Genomic DNA, 18854 nt, shown 5'->3' with positions numbered 1-18854 from the left:
GTTCAATCCTTAACCTTCACTTCTTTTTATTTCATTTTATTCCTTTTTGCTTCAACTCACTTCCTATTATTTTTCTAAGGCAAAATCCCACATTCATATATTTATCTTACAAGCTTAGTGGGTATTACAACATCTGGGTGAGTACAAAGCATGGCGTACATGATAGACCCTATAGCAGATGCATAAGGAATCTGATCTATGTGTCCCTTTCTTACTTAGAAGAGGGGTATTGAGTCTTCAAAAGACTTACACCATGTGATGTTGGTAGGAATCCCTTCTTGGAATTATCCATGGCAAAACATTTAAGCACCTTATCAATCTATGTACTCTGGCTTAGGCCAAGCAATCTTTTAGATATATCTCCATAGATCTTAAGGCCTAAAATGTAGGTTGCTTCACATAATTCTTTCATTGAAAAATAATTCTCAAGCCATGTATGACTAAAGAATAAGGATATCATTGTTATAGTGTATACTAAAAGCCTAGCTTTTGTAAACATTTATTTTGAATTAAAGAATCACATTGGTCAAAAATATCTACATTTATGCTAAGTGTAGTTGTTCAATTAATTTATATTGCAGATAACATGGTGTGTAGTGTCACACATAGAAGATCATGTTATCAGTTCTTTATAAATTATAAACAGTTGCTCATGACTAAAATGGAAAGGAACAAACCGTTGGAATAGTCATAGTGTAATTAGGAATTAGTTTATCTTAACTGAAAAATTACATTAGTACACTCTAAGTGTATTGAGTAGGACCATTTAAGGTAAGTTCCTTTTATACTGACTTAATAAAAGAACAAGACCTTAGTTATTATGAAAGTTTGTGCTCTTAATCCTAATATAATAACAAGTACATATATTTATTATTTATTTCTTTGACTTATCAATGGGTGAGATTTAGCTCGATAAATCAATAGGCCCGATAAGTTGGGAAATGATATTACTTATAGTGTGTGTTGTTGATTATAGAAGGAAAATATGTCCTAGTAATCTTGGTTGATAATGCCCCAAGAGGAGTTCATAAGGATTGTCATGTTAAACCCTGCAGGTGGACTTAGTCTGACATGACGATAAGGTTGAGTGGTACTACTCTTGGACTAAGATATTAATTAAAGAGAGTTGCCAGTAACACATTTAATTAGTGGACATTCGACATCTTAAACCCAAGGAGAATAACACACTCATAATAAGAAGGAGCCCAAAATGTAATATGGGATTGGTGCGGTAGTTCAATAATAATTCTTTAGTGGTATGAATTATTATTGATGAAATTAGGTTGGGTGTTCGGGGCGAACACAGGAAGCTTAATTTCATCGAGAGACTAAAACCAATTCCTCCTCTCGGTTCCTATCATAGCCTCTTGTATATAGAGAATTATACCCACCGTATACCCACCTTTCTACCCACCTTGAGGTGGCCGGCCAAGCTAGCTTGGAGCCCAAGCTAGGGCTGGACAAAGCTAAGGGTGGAGACAATTTAAGGTGGTCAGCCAAAGCTTGGATCCCAAGCTTAGGTGGCCGGCCACTAGAAAAATAAAAGGGATTTTATTTAAAATCTTTTCTTATGTGGATATCATGGTTTTAAAAGAGAGTTTAAAATTTAAATCTTTCCTTTTATAGCTTTCTACAAGAGATTAAGTGGATGATTTGATATCTTTCCTTATTTGTAGTTAAAAGGAAGATTTTAATTTTTTGATAAAACTTTCCTTTTTTTGTAACTATGTTCATGTTTTAAAAAGAGAGTTTTAAAATTAAATATTTCCTTTTATAAGTTACTACAAGAGATTAAGAAAAGATTTGATATCTTTCCTTATTTGTAGATTGAAAGGAAGATTTTAATTTTAGAGAAAACTTTCATTTTTGGAAATCATCCACATGTTTTAATAGAGAGATTTTAATTTATAAAATTCCTTTTATAACCAACCATGAAGGGAAAAATTATTAGAGAAAGTTTTATTAAAAATTTCGGAAGCAAATTAGGAAGTTTTAATTCTTGTGTTATTAAAACTTTCCTTGCTTGGAGCTATGAGGTGGCCGACCACTTGATTCATAAAAAAGGAAATTATTTTTAATCAATTAAATTTTCCTTTTCATGGCAAAGAAAATAAGGAAGTTTTTATTTAAATTTTCCTTATTTTCCAAGACCAAGGATTATAAAAGAGAGGGAGGGGTGACTTCATGAGACACAACTCTATTCTATTTTTCTCTCTTTTCGTCCTTGGTGTGGCCGGCCATCCTCTTCTCTTCTTCTCTTCCTTTTGGTGGCCGAACCTCATCACTCTCAAGGAGACTCTTGTGGTGGTCGGATCCTACTTGGAGAAGAAGAAGAGGAAGGAGTTTCTTGCATCCGTTGGAGCTTGGTGGTGGTGGTCGAACCTCTACATCCTTGGAGGAGTTTTGGTGGTCGAAACTTGGTGAAGAAGAAAGAAGGGCTTGGGTGGTTCTCATCTCGGCAGTTCGTTGCCCTCACAACGTCCGAGATAAGAAGAGAAATACGGTAGAAGATCGAGAGGTCGTTGCACACAAAGAAAGGTATAACTAGTAATTATTTTCCACATTATGCTAGCTTTTCTTTGTATGAATTCCAAACACAATAGGCATATGATTCTAGATTTTCGGATTAGTAATTTTAAGTTGTGTTTCTTTTATTTTATTTTTTCGATCTTGTGATTCGATTGTTCCTTTTGGTTAAACCTAATGTTATTTTAGTAAATTAAATATTGAATTTCGTTAAGAGGCTTTGTCGAGGCAGTGGTGGATGCTCCCATACCCAAGAAGGCCATGTGCCTCACTATGTTTGACCTAGGAGCCGATTTTCAAAATAAATATTTAATTGAATTTGTAACATAGGTAGATTTGGAGCAATAGTGTTATGTTCTGCTTGCAATCCAAGTCTAAACCTTTAAGAACAGATAAGTTAAATTTAGAATTAATAATGTTAAGTTTCGTTTGTGATTCTGAATTTAATTTCTAAAGAACACAATAGGTTGTTAGGAAATGTTCGACACTTGTACAAAATTTTGTTACAGTGGAACCGGTACGATCTTCCTAGGACCAACCAACAATTGGTATCAGAGCTAGGATTTGTCTCTGTGTGTTTGGTTTTCAGTTTAATTATGCACATGTCATACATAATTCAGGTAGGATAATAGTAGGATATGCTAACTCTGTGGTTGCAGACTCCAACTATTATGGCTTACAGATATTGTGTGTGATTGGACCCTTGGACATGTCAAGGGCATTTTATTGTGTGTACATGATTGTAATATTAAATACAGCAGGAGCAGTATTAGTTATTAGGATTTTACATTTTTTTTTTATCTAGATTACATGTACATTACTTTGTGAAATATAAGATCGATATATGTAAAATTCTATTTTTGTCGCGGATCGTATCCTTGCAAGGCATGGTACTATTGGAGGACCAAAAGTGCATCGAAAAAGGAAGCTTGATGGACCCGACGACATGAACCCTAGGGCTAATAGCACGCGAAGGACAGTGATGGAAAAGGTCATAATAGTTGGAAAATTAATTTCCATATTTATTGTGATGTGTGTGATGTGTGCTTGCTAGGTTAAAATTCCTCACCTTAAATAACTAAGTGGGAGAGGGATTTTTAAATAAATTCCACGGTCTCCATTACTAGTTTGTAAGTGATGCAACAAGCTTGCATGTTGGCTCTGAGTGTCTCCCTCCACAACGGATGGGTTTGTTCCGGATCACTAGATCAAACTTCCTTTATAGATGGATATAGGAAATTATTTAGGAATGTGTGATCTTCTCCAACTGAAGGGGCACAATCCTATTTAATGGACTAAGTATCAAGTAATGGTATACACTTAGACGTATTCAGTAGTTTCCTCCCCAACGGAGTCACTGCTATTGTTTTACGTGACCAAAGGAAAACCAACTATTAATTTTATTTGTCATAAGGTTAGGATGACAAGATAATAAAATTAATGGGTAAGACCCTCCTCTTACAAATGTTGAATTTGTATACTGTTGGTGCAGTGAGCACCAGATGATCGAACCTGAGTTTTGATTATGGCAAAGGGCTCAAAGTTAAGTGGTGGTGTTATCTAACAAAGTTCATGGAGCTTGCAGGAAAGTCCTAAGTGTTACTTAGGCAAAAGTCCTAGCTGCGGTTAGGCAGGTGAAAACCCTAGGGGGTGGTAACCCTAGGTCATAGGGGGTGGTAACCCTATGCGGAAAAGTCTTGGCAGGTCGATGGCTTCAGGCAAAAGTCCTAGGGGGTGGTAACCCTAGGTGGAAAGTCCTGGTGTCGCGAACCAGGTGAAAGTCTGAACTGGCCGGTGAAGCGGATGTTCAGCAGAAAGTCCGGAAGCATCGAGTGCCGAGCAAAAGTCCAGTCGATCTGGAGGATCATACTGGCAACAGGTAAATCTCCTGAGTGGAGTAGGTGAGGACGCGTTCCCGTAGAGGGAACAGTAGGCGTCGGGTCGACCTAGGGTTTCCGGTCGGAAACCCGAAGTCAGACTCGGACAGTCCGGAGACTGTCTATACTTTATTTTATGTGTACTATGCTAACTTTGTTTTGCAGGGTATGTGTTTTGGGACTAACACATTTTGCAGGAACAAAGGAGCAAGTTACAACTCGGATGAACAGTGTCCGAGGCGCCTCCATGGAGCTTGGAGGCGCCTCGGGTGCGAGCCAAGAAAAGGCCAGCGCAGCTGACTGGAGGCGCCTTGGATGGAGTTCAAGGCGCCTTGGACCGGAGGTTGGAGGCGCCTTGGATAGGATGAAGGCGCCTTGAACCAGATAGAGTTCGACCAGGTCAGTGCTGATCCACGCGGGTGACTCGGCTCGTTCAAGGCGCCTTGATGAACAGTGTAAGGCGCCTTGAACCCTCTTTATAAGAGGTCTCGACCAGCAGCTCTGTACAACAATTCACAAGCTTCCATTCTGCTGTGGTCTGCTCTAGTGCTGCTTCCGAAGTGCTGTTGCAATATTCCGACGACCCGGAGCTCAGATTTCCTTTCTACTACTGTTGTCGGTATAATTTTAATTATAGTTACATTTTGTAATTCATCTGTAATATCCATACGAAATTATAGTTGTTGCCCACGGAAAGCGATCAAGGATCGCGGGCCTTCGAGTAGGAGTCGACCTAGGCTCCGAACGAAGTAAACGACTGTGTTCTTGTGTTTGTTTCTTTTATTCCGCTGCTTTAATTACTCTACGAACGTTTTACAATTCCGATAGTCGAACGATTTAGCCACGAGCGCTATTCTCCCCCCCCCTCTAGCGCGTCTCGATCCAACAATTGGTATCAGAGCGGGGTCGCTTTGAACTGGTGCAACCACCATTCAAGCATTTTTCGTGGCTTTGTCGTGTTTATAGGTTAAAAAATAAACCTTACGCCTTTCGTTTTTTCCCTCCAAAATAATTTTCGAAAAATTCATTTTCATCCTTTCACGGTTTATAAGTATTAATAAAATATTGAATTTGGCAAAATTTGAAATAATATTTTTTTTAAATATTTTTTTAAGAATATTTTATTATTATTTTATTATTTTTTCTCGAAACTAGTAAACTTCTATTTCTATCCTTCCATACAACACTGCTAATCCAGGATCAAGTCCTGGTACATTTTTTTGCTATTTTTTTGTGTGCAAGGTTCTCTTAAAATGGCATTCCAAGAAGGATTCTGCACCGTCCGACCGCCGCTCTTTTCTGGCGAGGACTTTGGATACTGGAAGAACCGGATGGAATACCACCTCAAGACACAAGTCGAGATGTGGATCATCATCCAGACCGGACTCGAACTTCCACGTGACGACACCGGAGAACTTATCTCATGCATCAACTGGGATTCTAGCACAATGAAAAAAGTTGAAGCCGATGCCAAAGCAACCTGCATGCTACAATGTGGCCTAACCAATGAAGAACTGAACCGCATCGGCCCCTTCGCAAGTGCAAAAGAGTTGTGGCAAAAGTTGATGGAACTACACGAGGGCACTTCCGACGCTCAAGTAAGCATATTTTAATAAATGATTTATTTGAATTAGATGAGCAGAATAATACTACTTCGGCCGAGGAAGGTATTACGATGGTTGCAGGTACAAGTCAGACAGAGGAAAAGATATGGTCCGAGTCTTCAGATGAATCCGAGTCCGATGAAGAAGAACCAACGAGCTTTCTCGCGTTACCGGTGCAGGCTAACATAATTGAAGAAACCGAGTCCGAACTTGAGTCCGAAGCCGAGAGCGAGTCAGAAACAGAGTCCGAGCGAAGCCACGGATCCGCATCCGTTTCCGAAGGCCAGATCCCCACTGTAAGTTCTTTTCTCGCTGAAACTCAAATAGATGAATTAAAGAATTTAATTCCTTATTTGCTTAAAAAGTTGGCTAAATCCAACGTCCGGGTTAAGTCGCTCCAAAAGGAAGTAACAACCCTTAAGGAAGCGACTGACTTGAGTCTTTAACTGAGCCAGTTCAAATTGAAAACTCAACTCAAGTCGAACAACTTGAAGAAGAAAATTCCAATTTGAAAACTCAAATTAAAGAACTCAAGGACACATTGGAATGGTTCACTTTGGGTTCCAAGAATCTGGATATGATTTTTGGAAAACAGCGAGCTATTTACAACAAATCTGGACTTGGATTTAAAACCAAAATAAAATACAAATCATATTTATCACTAGTTAATAGAAATAATAGAAAAATTGTCCAAGCATGGGTGCCAAAGTTTAACTTGGTTAATCAAGTTGGACCTGGTCACTATTGGGTCCCCAAGGATCAGATCCATTTCCTTGATAGACCATATCGAGGCTATGATCCAGGGGGGCTAATAGAAAAACAATATTAAAAACATAATTCAAAATTCAATTCAATTCAAAATTAAAATTCAAAATTCAAAATTCGAAATTCTAAATCAAATTCGAAATTAAAATTCAAAATTCTGAATTCAAAAATAGATGGTGGATCCAAACTAGCTGGCACCTCCAACTGAACTACCCGACAGGGTAACTGAACCTAATTTACCCGAAATGGGTAAAACAAGAGTAGATTACCCGGCAGGGTAATTAAGGATAATTTAAAACGGACTAGGTTTAACTTGACCCACAGTACTGGTGAAGTTTTTGGATGATAGTACGTTAGGGAAGCCTTGGGCATCGCATGTCTAGGAAGATATGACTTCAACTTGGTGCATTTGGCCAAGTGGAACTGACCGAAGCTACCCTTAAATGGATCCTAACTAGTTAGATCAAGGATTAGTATTAAGTTCAATGGGTAGGACTATTTGGGAAACCTCGAAGGCATGGTTACTTTAATGAGTACCTTGTGACTCACCATAGCCCAGAAGTTTATCCAAAGAATGCTTACTTGTTGAACCCAAAGCTAAACCTGAATCTAACACAAAGTTAAATCAAAACCCTTAAATTGAACCTCAATTCATCTCACAAAAATTATAGGATTCCCTGATTGAAAATTTAGATCGGGTGAGATGACTAGGAAATTAAATTGACTTAACTTAAATCAAATTAATTAATAATTAAATTATTTTAACTTGAATCATTTTCAAATGAAAATTATGTTAAACTCAATTTCAAAAATATTTGAAAATCTTTTGAAAATCAATTTCAAAATTATTTAAAAATCATTTCAAAAATCTTTTAAAACTTAATCATTTCAAAAATCTTTTGAAAATCAATTTCAAAATTATTTAAAAATCATTTCAAAAATCTTTTAAAACTTAATCATTTCAAAAATCTTTTGAAAATCAATTTCAAAATTATTTAAAAATCATTTCAAAAATCTTTTAAAACTTAATCATTTCAAAAATCTTTTGAAAATCAATTTCAAAATTATTTAAAAATCATTTCAAAAATCTTTTAAAACTTAATCATTTCAAAAATCTTTTGAAAATCAATTTCAAAATTATTTAAAAATCATTTCAAAAATCTTTTAAAACTTAATCATTTCGAAAATCTTTTGAAAATCAATTTCAAAATTATTTAAAAATCATTTCAAAATCTTTAAAACTTAATCATTTCGAAAATCTTTTGAAAATCAATTTCAAAATTATTTAAAAATCATTTCAAAAATCTTTTAAAACTTAATCATTTCGAAAATCTTTTGAAAATCAATTTCAAAATTATTTAAAAATCATTTCAAAAATCTTTTAAAACTTAATTTCAAAAATCTTTTGAAAATCAATTTCAAAATTATTTAAAAATCATTTCAAAAATCTTTTAAAACTTAATCATTTCAAAAATCTTTTGACAATCAATTTCAAAATTATTTAAAAATCATTTCAAAAATCTTTTGAAAATCAATTTTAAAACTATTTCAAAATCATTTCAAAAATCTTTTGAAAATCAATTTCAAAATTATTTAAAAATGATTTGAAAATCTTTTAAAAATTATTTGAAAATCTTTTAAAAAATCTTTGAAAATTTCTTTTAAAAGTCATTTGAAAATCCTTTAAAAATTGTTTGAAAATCTTTTAAAAGTCATTTGAAAATTCATTTCAAAATTTAATTGTAAAATTCTTTTATTCATTTCAAAATTATTTGAAAAATCTTTGAAAAACTTATTTAAAAATCCTTTGAAAAATTTATTTAAATAAAAAATCCTTTGAAAAATCTTTGAAAAACTTATTTAAAAAATTATTTGAAAAATCTTTGAAAAACTTATTTAAAAATCCTTTGAAAAATTTATTTAAATAAAAAATCCTTTGAAAAATCTTTGAAAAACTTATTTAAAAATCCTTTGAAAAATTTATTTAAATAAAAAATCCTTTGAAAAATCTTTGAAAAACTTATTTAAAAAAGTATTTGAAAAATCTTTGAAAAACTTATTTAAAAATCCTTTGAAAAATTTATTTAAATAAAAAATCCTTTGAAAAATCTTTGAAAAACTTATTTAAAAATCCTTTGAAAAATTTATTTAAATAAAAAATCCTTTGAAAAATCTTTGAAAAACTTATTTAAAAATCCTTTGAAAATTCATTTCAAAAATCTTTTGAAAATTCTTTTCAAAATCTTTTAAAATTAATTCAATTACTATCAAAATATTAATTTAAAAGGATTTAAAAATATTTAATTCTCAAATTCTGATTGCTAAAGTTAACTCTAATTAATTTTCAATAAATTCTCAAAAGTTTAGCATTTTCTCATTTGGAACTTAAATTTTCAATATTTTCAAATATGAATTTCGTCTCAAACTCATTCATAAGCTGCACATGTTTGATAATCTAGAATGGATGAGCTGGAATTAGGATAATATAAAGTTCTTCTTATGCTTGTACTCTAAGACCCTAAGAATTTAATTTGGCATTAATTAAGGGGGAATGAACAGAGTCATGCTAGTACTTTAAGGCTAAACAAATTCCTTTAGGGCTCTGATACCCAATCAAGTTAAATAATTTAATTTGACTCATGCTTGGACACCTAAACTCAAAGAATTTATTAATGCATTAATTTAAAATTTAAATTATCTATGCAACAATTCTTTTCAAACACCTTACGAATTGAGCTAAGTACTTCACCTAAATTTTTTTTTTAAGTCTAGTACTTAACTATGCTACCCTTTAGGGGGAGCTTAAATTAACTAGACTATTTCTCTCTTCTTAATTCTTTTTGATTTATGTCAAAGGGGGAGAGAAAAGTCAAAGTTAAGAAATCAAGAATGAAAGGGGGAGCATAAACTTTAAATTTTATTTATGCATTGATGCTTCTGGTTAACTTTCATTATTTATTCCTTTATTTAAATGTTATGTTTTACTTAACTTTGAACCAAGATTGCCATAATCAAAAAGGGGGAGATTGTTGGTGCAGTGAGCACCAGATGATCGAACCTGAGTTTTGATTATGGCAAAGGGCTCAAAGTTAAGTGGTGGTGTTATCTAACAAAGTTCATGGAGCTTGCAGGAAAGTCCTAAGTGTTACTTAGGCAAAAGTCCTAGCTGCGGTTAGGCAGGTGAAAACCCTAAGGGGTGGTAACCCTAGGTCATAGGGGGTGGTAACCCTATGTGGAAAAGTCTTGGCAGGTCGATGGCTTCAGGCAAAAGTCCTAGGGGGTGGTAACCCTAGGTGAAAAGTCCTGGTGTCGCGAACTAGCCAGGAAGCGGATGTTCATCAGAAAGTCCGGAAGCATCGAGTGAGCAAAAGTCCAGTCGATCCGGAGGATCATACTGGCAACAGGTAAATCTCTGAGTGGAGTAGGTGAGGATGCGTTCCGCGGTGGCGTGAGGTCGACCTAGGGTTTCCGGTCGGAAACCCGAAGTCAGACTCGGACAGTCCGGAGACTGTCTATACTTTATTTTATGTGTACTATGCTAACTTTGTTTTGCAGGGTATGTGTTTTGGGACTAACACATTTTGCAGGAACAAAGGAGCAAGTTACAACTCGGATGAACAGTGTCCGAGGCGCCTCCATGGAGCTTGGAGGCGCCTCGGGTGCGAGCCAGGAAAAGGCCAGCGCAGCTGACTGGAGGCGCCTTGGATGGAGTTCAAGGCGCCTTGGACCGGAGGTTGGAGGCGCCTTGGATAGGATGAAGGCGCCTTGAACCAGATAGAGTTCGACCAGGTCAGTGCTGATCCACGCGGGTGACTCGGCTCGTTCAAGGCGCCTTGATGAACAGTGTAAGGCGCCTTGAACCCTCTTTATAAGAGGTCTCGACCAGCAGCTCTGTACAACAATTCACAAGCTTCCATTCTGCTGTGGTCTGCTCTAGTGCTGCTTCCGAAGTGCTGTTGCAATATTCCGACGACCCGGAGCTCAGATTTCCTTTCTACTACTGTTGTCGGTATAATTTTAATTATAGTTACATTTTGTAATTCATCTGTAATATCCATACGAAATTATAGTTGTTGCCCACGGAAAGCGATCAAGGATCGCGGGCCTTCGAGTAGGAGTCGACCTAGGCTCCGAACGAAGTAAACGACTGTGTTCTTGTGTTTGTTTCTTTTATTCCGCTGCTTTAATTACTCTACGAACGTTTTACAATTCCGATAGTTGAACGATTTAGCCACGAGCGCTATTCTCCCCCCCCCCTCTAGCGCGTCTCGATCCAACATATACGTCTACACTAACGTGGCATGCAAAATTTATGGTGTTTTGAGGTGTTGATAAATTTAAATAGTATTGTTTGAGGAATCAATATTATTCTAAATTTATAGTCTTAACCAAAGTTTATTTTGTGATTCTTAGGATGACTTTCAACCCACTGGCCATTATACTGAAAGAGAACAAACTTACTAGTCCCAACTATATAGATTGGAAAAGAAACCTGAACATTGTTCTTATTGTTGAAGGCTATATGTTTGTACTGTCAGAGGTTTGCCCAAATGTGCCTAATAGCGATTCTACCCAAGAGGAGATTGAGTATCATAAGAAATGGGTAAAAGCAAATGAGATAGTGCGGTGTTACATTTTAGCTTCAATGTCAAATGTATTGCAACATCAACATCAGGATTTACCAACTGCTTATGATATAATGAACAATCTCAAAGATCTCTTTGGACATCAGGATCGGGCTGCTAGGCGAGAAGCTATGAGAATGTTAATGACAACCACCATGTCAGAGGGTACTCCCGTAAGGGACCATTTCCTAAAGATGATGGCTTATTTAAACGAAATACAAATCCTTGGAGGAGAAATCGACGAGGAAACCCAGATCGATATTATTCTCCAAATGCTACCCAGAAGTTTTGAGCATTTCCGTCTGAATTATAATATGAATAAAAGGATGTATTCATTGGCCGAACTACTGACAGAACTTTAGGCAGCAGAAGGGCTATTTCGTCATAATTCTCAGATTCACTATGCTGAAAATGGTTCTACTTCTAAGTTGAAAGGCAAGAAGAAGAAGAAACGAGGTGTTTCAGCAAAGAAGGTGAATACACCTCTAGGTATAGGACCAAAAGCTGGAATGAAGAAGCCGAAGGACAAGTGCTTCATCTGCAAGCAGTCAGGACATTGGAAGGTAGACTGTCCTCGCGGGAAAGATAACAATAAAGGTATGTCTTATTCTCTAGTAGTTGAAACATGTTTAACGGTGTTATCTACCAGCACCTGGTGTGTAGATACGGGAGCCACTAATCATGTCTGCAACTCTTTGTAGGGGTTCCAGGAAACCCGACGACTATTTGAAGGAGAGATAACCGTCTACATGGACAATGCTACTAAGGTGGCAACTTTGCAGTGGGAGACTTCTACTTATCTTTTGATAGGAATAGAAGTTTGGTTTTATGAAATTGTATTTATGTACCCAGTTTCAGAAAAAATTTAATTTCAATTTCTAAACTATATTTGGATGGATATTCTATTTCTTTTAATAATAATGTGGTTATAAAGAGAAATAGGGTTATTATTTGTTCTGGTGCATTGGTTGGCAATTTATATACTTTAAATCCAATTTCTACCACAAAGCAACAAATAGAAATTAATAACACATCTTCTAATTCTAATAAGAGAAAGGAACCTTTTGAAATAAACCAAACATATCTTTGGCATCTAAGACTTGGTCATAATAAGTTAAGTAGGATTCAAAGGCTTATAGCTGATGGACTCTTGGGTTCATTGGAGTTGGAAAACTTTCCAACCACTATGTGAAAATCCGCAATAGACTTCGGATATTATCCGAAGTAATAGGTAGTTAATTACCAAAGTAGACACACGTGAAGTAAAAGGGTAAATTTTTTACTTCACCTCACGTTACCGAAGTCTATCACCGGTTCAAAACCGGTTCAAAATTGAACCGTTTTAGAAGTAAAAAAGCTTTATTACTTCATCAAGACCAGTAAAAATGTAATACCCACTAAGCTTGTAAGATAAATATATGAATGTGAGATTTTTCCTTAGAAAGATAATAGGAAGTGAGTTGAAGCAAAAAAAAAAAAAGAAATAAAATGAAATAAAAAGAATATGAGGTCAAGGATTGAACCATGAACCTCTTATATTATATTTCATAGAATTAATTAGTAGAAACCAATTGGGATAGAGAGAAGATATTGATAGCAAAGGAGGGAAACTCATGATAAAGGTAAAGAGTAAAAGATATCCAAAAGAAAACAAGAAAAAGAGCAAGAGAAAGGCAACTTGCCTTCCTCCCTTTCTCTCTCTCTTCCTCTTTGATTTTTGCCGAAAACTTAAAGAGGAATTAAGGGGATTCATTCCCCCTTATTTTAGCATGAATGGTGAGAATAAATAGAAAATAAAATAAATGTAAGAAAAATAGAAAATGGGTTAAGGGAGAAGGAAAGCAAAAACTAAGTTTGCTACCTCTTCCCCCTTAACATAAAAGGGAGCAAGAAAAGAGAAAACTATTTTTCTCTCATTTTCTCTCATTCATCCTCTCCCTCACCGAGAACACCACAGTCCCCTCTCCTCCATCTTCGGCCCCAAAACCAAGTTTTTTTTTTCCTAAGAAAGCCTAAGATACAAGGAGGACTTAGCAAAGGAATCAAGGGAAAGGAACTAGAAGAAGAGGCTACTTCTTCTTCACCATACCTTAGATCCACAAGCGAAAAGGATGTAAGCTTCCCCTCACCTGTGGTACAAGGTTTTTTATGTGATTTTCAGATTTTATAAGGATTAGAAAACCTAGAAAAGAATTTAAGAAAATTCGGCTAAGAAAGGGTTTTCAAATCTAGGATGGTTTAAACAAGTCCTTATTTCATGATATTCTTTCTATGCTATGTAGGAAGGATTTTCTTCATGTTTTTATACTTAAATGATGCTTGGTCAGAGGAGTACCTAACCCTAGAATTTCGGCCAAAAATATGTTAAGGAGGTTAGGGAAAAATATTGTTTAACTAAACTAGTACAAAATTTCTCCCATGAACTACTAAGGGTTTTTATTGGTTTTCTTGCTCGAAAGTTTCTTGGAACCAAAGAAATCCATTTATATGTTTCGGCCAAGAAAAGGGCTTAGGGTTAGGAAGACCTTTAAATTTAAATAACCATGTTTGTATGATAGAATATAGAGTTCTCTTAAAGAATTGCATGTTGTACATTACAAGAAATTCATGAACTCTTATTCTAGATTTTTGGCTATGATAAGATGGATAGTTTAGAAAAGCTTGAACAAAATTCTAATATGCTCAAGACCTCTGTGATATTATGATATGAAAGTTGTTTAATGCTCTTATGTTTAATTTGAGTATAGAAAATTAGTTACATGATATATGACATGTAAGATCACAAGGGTCCTAGCTTGTTTATGAACCAACTTTGTATATGATGTTCTTAGTAATTTTTGCCATGAAACTTACTTAGTTTTTCCATGATTTAGGCCACTTAAAACCTAGTTTAGTGATGGGTAGGTTTCGGCCATGAGGAAAAATAAAAGAAAAAGGGAAAGAAACCTAGGAAGCCTAAGACACAATTCACATGTATGTTTATTATGCTTGTCTTTATACATGCTATGAAACTTGTATAATTTCTCATGCTTTTAGGCTATTTGAAGCAAGTTTATATTCTGTGAGTTTCGGCCAAGTAGGGTTTTAAAAGACCTAGAGGCCTTAGAAATGAAACCAAATGTGTTTAAAGTGCTTCTTATGAAAATATGATAATGTGTTGATTGTGTCACATATTTGTTTATTTTTTTTTCATGACCTAAATGAACTATTGTATGTTCGTCCATGAAGGAATAGATGCCCTAGAAACACTAGAACAAGAATTAAATATGCTTATGTCACTTTACATGGAATATGATAAGTAGAAAGACAAAATTCTCATGCTATATGTTGTTTAATGACCTAATTGTGGCTAGGGTAAGTTTCAGACATACCTATTGTATAATGTCTTGTTATGAATTTATACATGATGTTAGTTTAAGTTCACATGCTTGTATGTTTGTTTTTAGTCCTAATGAACACTTGTTAAAAAGTTTGACCATGACATATGTTAAGGGCTTGAAGGACTTAGGAACTAGCTCAATATGCTTACTATGTTACTTGAAAAAAATGCTATAAATATAGTTTAAGGTTTCCATGCTTTCATGACATTTGAGACCTTGTTTATATACTGATAGGGTTCGGCCACATGAGTTTAAGGACTAGGAGAACTTAGAAACCAAGTTAATCATGCTTATAATGCTTCCTATGAAATTTATGTGATGATGATTTAGGTTTCACATGCTTGGAGGTTGTTTTTACCTAAATTGAGACCTAAGGGGGTTCGGCCATGATAGGAACCCAAGGGTTTAGGAAGCTTAGAGCCCAAGTTAACTATGTTACAATGTTTCTTATGATAGTATAATCACATGATATACCCTTATGCTTAACCATGTATGCTTGTGATTTATACCTTTTTATGATATGATATGTGGATAGAGATATGCATGTTTTAATGATATGTTATGTGCTAGAAATATGCAAGCTTTAATGATATGCTATGGGCTTAGAATATGCATGCTCTTATGATATGCTATGTGAGTAGAAATATGCAAGCTTTAATGATATGCTATGTGCTTAGAATATGCATGTTTTTATGATATGCTATGTGTTTAAAATATGTCTGCTTTTATGACATGATGTATGCCTAAGTGATGCATACTTTTTATGATATGATGTATGCCTAAGTGATGCATACTTTTTATGATATGATGTATGTCTAAGTGATGCATACTTTCTTATGACATGATGTATGCCTAAGTGATGCATACTTTTATGACATAATGTATGCCTAAGTGATGCATACTTTTATGCTATGCTATGTGACTAAATGATGCATTTTTATACATGCTATTTTATTTTGTAAGGCTTGTACCAAGGGTGGACTCCTAATCAGTCCCTAGGCCTTGCTTTGTGATCTGGGCCAAGCCTTGCTTTGTGATCTAGGCTAATAAGGGATGGGCTCCTTAGTACACCCCTAGGCCTTGCTTTGTGATCTAGGCTAAGCCTTGCTTTGTGATCTAGGCTAATAAGGGATGGACTCTTCAAGTACGCCCCTAGGCCATGCTTTGTGATCTTGACCTAGTTCCTAGTATGATTCAAGATTTGCTACCTTGGATATACTTAGGATGCGCGCATCTATGATATGTATGTATGGTACAAGCCGGGGCCCTAAATATGTTGATATTATGTTCAAGTATATATATGTAAGAAGAAAATGGTTTTAAAAGATCATGAGACATACACATGTTTTTCGGATACATGTTTTTAAAATCATGATGCATATAATCTATGATTATGTTATGTTGAGGCTATGATTTAAGATATGTCATGATATGATTATGTTATGCTCCATGCTATGTTTTAAGAGATGATATGTCATAATATGATTATGTTATGTTTCATGCTATGTTTTAATAGATGATATGTCATGATATGATTATGTTATATTTCATGCTATGTTTTAAGAGGTGATATGACATGACTAGTTATAATGTTTGTTATGTTGCATGATATGCTTAAAGAGTATGATATGTTATGTCATGACTAGTTTAGATCATGTTAAGTTGAGACATTATTTGATTATGTGCTGATTGTTGGTTTTAGTGAGTATGAAAGGAACTTACTGAGCCATGAGTGCTCATAGCTTACTTTCCTTGTACCACAGATAAAGGAAAAAGCTGGATGAGTTAAAGGAGCAGCAGGAGGGGCAATGAAGATGTGTGTGGCGGTGGCTAGGCAACTAATTAAGAACCTGCTTTAAAACATTTAAGAACTATGCTTTGGTTTTGTGAAATGTAATACAATATGAGTGACTTGATGTTAAGTTTTTATTTATTTTGCTACCATGTTATGAAACCATGTTAGTGTAGTTCGGTTTTAATTAAGTTAAGAAAAATAATTTTAAGTCTTCCGCTGTAATACGTACGTAGAGTATCGTAGCCCCGTCCCTTGTTGTTAGCAGGGAGGGCGGGCGTTACAAAAAATACTGAAGTAATTGATGATATATTACTTCATAGGTTACGTTGTTTGACGAAGTAAAATATGTATACGACTTCATATTTTTTGAATTTTGGTGCAGTAAATATTTTATTTTACTTCTATATAATTTGACTTAGTCGAAGTATATATTTTGTATTACTTCATCGTAGTATAGAAGTAATAGAGCATATTTTACTACAACAAATAAATTCAAATGTAACGAAGTAAATTATACGAACTACTTCCCAAATTTGATCAGTAGTGAAGTAAATAGTTTCTTTAACTACGCCACTATTTAAATTTATTGTAGTCTTTTGTGTTATATTACTCCATCATTTATTTATACCGTCGAAGTAATTGACAATATTTTACTACAATACAATTTTAATTGACCAAAAGAGTATATGATAATATGTTACTCCAACACAATATTTTTCACAATCAAAATTGAATAAATATATCATAAATATGTATCAAATACAATCCAAAAGTGTATTTATAAAAGACATGTTTAACTGTAACCCAAAAGTTTTTGTATCTATAAATCTTTAAATACAATCCAAAATTTATATCACAACCTACACTTAAGCACCTATATAGAAGTAAATGAATTTGCTCCATGCACTTCTGACTTCATCATACTGAGATTGATTGTAATATTGTTTGTTTTTTGATGTTGCAAACTGAAACATAAACAAAAGTTTGAGAGTCAATATAAAATGATTCAATATTTCATAAAGAAGATATTTTATAAAGAAGAAATTCACCTTCATCTCCAATTGAGGATATTCATCCAAAACTATCTCTTTCATATACCACATTTCACAATATCCACATTCAATACCACCTTTTTATTTTAGATTACCCTAATCAAATTAAAAATGTCATCAATAAGTCATAATCCAAATAATAAGAATTATTAATTGATGTCTAAATATATAGTTACAATACATACCGTCAATTGTTTAAAATCAGGTCCTTTTGAAATACCCCTTGATGCATTGTATAATTTGATCCCACTACATTGTAAAAAATATAAAGTTATTTTATCAACCTCTAATGAATTTAATGCCAATTACAACACAAGAACTTATGCAAGTAATGTAATTTGTAATAGGTTTGTTAAATACCAATCACACTCCATTCCATAACCCTTCTTAAGTAGAACCTCTGGAGCAATATAGTCTAGTGTACCAACAGTAGAATATGCCTGAAGTTATCCAACAGTATAATTGAAGAGACGTTAGAACCAGTTATTCAACATAGTAAATTCATTACTTGCAACATTGAGTAGTAAATTAATTATCTAAAATATGCAAAATGTAAGTCTTGACCAAATTAGAATTGTTGTTTCGCTGCTATAAAGGGGAAAAACTCAGCACTATACTTATGTTATTTTCTAGCAATTGCAGTTCAACATCACATTAGATCATTCCTGACCAAAAATCAATAAGATGAAATCCTTTAAAACAAGTTAGCTTATAAACTTGAACATGAATTTCTAAATAAAATCCTTAGTGGGTAGTCATGGATGCTAGAAATAATAAGTGAATCACATTGTTATTTGCTATTTTAATGTTGGATTTAGTTCCATATGCACTGAGCAGATCAAGACATTGCAGAGTTGTAACTTTGCTGCATTTTCCTATCGCCTTGTATTTCTAAGTTCTTTTATCTTCAATTTCATTCACCATTTTCTCATTTATTGAATTAAGGACTTACTGAAGATTGTTTTTCTTTTTTTATCAGCATCTTCTCTCTTCTTTGTTGAAGTCAAAATTTTGCAAACTCTTTCTTTGCATCTCCCTCTTAATAGTGTAAAATGTTAGATGTTTACTCTTTTCCTAGGTATTTATCCTTTTATCTCTTAGGGATATCTTAGGGAGTAGATGTTGGAAACCTAATTTCACTTTTTATTTGCTACACTTTTTTTTTATTCTCTTTGTTGATTGAATCTTTAAGATATAGATATGTTCCTTTCTGATTTCCAATGTCTTCTC

General features: G+C 34.4%; 1 long non-coding RNA gene across 1 annotated transcript; it reads right to left on the bottom strand.

Annotated features, from left to right (window-relative positions):
- Positions 1 to 17621: 17621 nt before the first annotated feature.
- LOC122000330 lies at positions 17622 to 18058 on the bottom strand. Its single transcript, XR_006117084.1, has 3 exons — positions 17985 to 18058; positions 17810 to 17873; positions 17622 to 17720 (listed from the first exon to the last, which is right to left on the bottom strand). It is a non-coding gene; the product is annotated as an uncharacterized LOC122000330 (long non-coding RNA).
- Positions 18059 to 18854: the final 796 nt, after the last annotated feature.

This window comes from Zingiber officinale, chromosome 7A (genome assembly GCF_018446385.1).
Source record: "Zingiber officinale cultivar Zhangliang chromosome 7A, Zo_v1.1, whole genome shotgun sequence".
In the NCBI taxonomy this organism is placed as follows: Eukaryota; Viridiplantae; Streptophyta; class Magnoliopsida; order Zingiberales; family Zingiberaceae; genus Zingiber; species Zingiber officinale.
Note: the sequence above shows the minus strand (reverse complement) of the source record. Positions and strands in the feature narration are given on the sequence as shown.